This window comes from Sciurus carolinensis, chromosome 2 (assembly GCF_902686445.1).
Source record: "Sciurus carolinensis chromosome 2, mSciCar1.2, whole genome shotgun sequence".
NCBI classification, from domain to species: Eukaryota; Metazoa; Chordata; class Mammalia; order Rodentia; family Sciuridae; genus Sciurus; species Sciurus carolinensis.
In genome coordinates this window covers 20,958,127-20,959,977 of record NC_062214.1, presented here as the reverse complement: position 1 = coordinate 20,959,977, position 1,851 = coordinate 20,958,127, and positions in this window count along the sequence as shown.

Sequence of the window (1,851 nt, the reverse complement as noted above, 5' to 3'; positions counted from 1 at the left end):
AAGATATTTGCATTATTCTTCCATACTAAGTCTTTGAAATCCAGTGTTTATTTTATACGTAAAGCACATCTCAGTTTGTGGTAGCAACATTTCAAGGGTTCCATAGCCACGTGTGTAACGACCACCGTATTCGAAAGCCAGGTCTAGATTCCCAGTTCTGCTTCCTCTTCTTCCATTTTCTCTTGACCCACTCAATCAGACTTTGACCTCCAGTACTGAGCCACAGTTCCAGCCCCACTCCCTTCTTTTTGAAACACTTCTTCAGTCGGTCCCTGAGAGTGACTTTAAACATAGGTCAGATAATATTCTTCTGCTTAAACTCCCATGAGAACTTCCATCTCACCCAGGGTGAGATCCAAGTTCCCACAATGACCATATTAATCAAAATGTGTGGGACTAAGCTCCTACACTAGGCTTCAACAGATCAGACCAACCAGAACAGTAATCAAGCAACTTTCCAAAGGGGTGGTTTTCCTTAAAAAGCAGGAGATTCACAGTAACCAATAAAAGGGGCCCAATCAACTAGAGATGGCATAAGGAAGTCCCCTGTGCTTTAACCCTATAAAGAAAGTATCTTTGAAATGACCAGCCTGCTTTTTTCTTCCTTTTCGGGCTGGCCCATCAGGCTACCACTACTCAGTTCATCGGAGGTCCTTGCAGGCTGCCACCCAATCCATGAGTCGCTGTGAAGAATCACCATTCGAGCTTTAAAACTTGGTTTGGTAACATTTGAACCCCCCTATGGTCCCCACGAGCTGCCTCCTACTCGCTCAGTCTCCCTTCGCAGCCCTGCAGTCACGCTGACCTCGACCTGGATATTCCTTCTTCCAGGATCTTGCCTGGGGCCTTGGTGTGGCTTTTTTCATCCTGCCTAGATATTTGCAAAGCCAATTCCCCCTCTTCCTTCAGGTCTTTACTCAAAGGTCACATCATCAATGAGGCCCTCACATATGTGCAGTGGAGATAAACTAACACCCTCTAACACTCCCACCCCATGCAAGGCTTGTCCTTTGTACTTGCCACCAAGTGTTTCCTTGTTTTCTTTCCCCTCCCTCCTTAGAATAACGTTCTGTGAGGTCGGAGGCTGTGCTCACAGGAGTCTTCCCAGTGCCACGGTGTATGCATAAATGTTTTTCATTTTTTTATTTTTTGGTATTTGGGGTTGAACCCAGGTCACTTTGTCACTGACCTAAATCCCCAACCCTTTGTATTTTTGAGACAGTGTCTTGTTAAGTTGCTTTGGGTCTCAGTTGCTGAGGCTGGCCTTGAACTTTCGATCCTCCTACCTCAGCCTCCAGAGTCACTGGGATTACAGATGCACACCATTACACCTGGCTTATAAATATTTGTGGAATGAATAAATGGATGAGCCAGTCACCAGTGGATGAAGGATGATTTGACACAGGGTAGCTGCCTATGGCTGAGCGTGTGGTACTGGGCTAGACAGCCTGGGGTTTGTTTCCAGGCTCTCTGACTTGCCAGATGAGACCATGGGCAGTTCGGCCCCTCAGTTCCTGGTCTAGGAGTGAGGAGGATCCCAGTACTTGCCAACTTGCCTGCCATGAGGCTGTGTGAGGAGCAGAGGTTCTGTGGTTCTGTTCATGAAGCTGCTCAGCTGGCCTCTCAGTTTGTTGTTTGTTTGTTTGTTTTTTTGTTTTTTGCAGTACTGGAACTTGAACCCAGGGCTGCACACAGCTAGGCAAGCACTATACCATTGAACTACATTCCCAGCCCTAGTTTTTTTTTTTTTTTTTTTTTGGTTATACCTTATAATGCCACTTTAGGAAATGTAACTATATAAGACATAAAAAATAGGCTGTAGATAAAAGAAAATTGAAATGCAGACCAGTA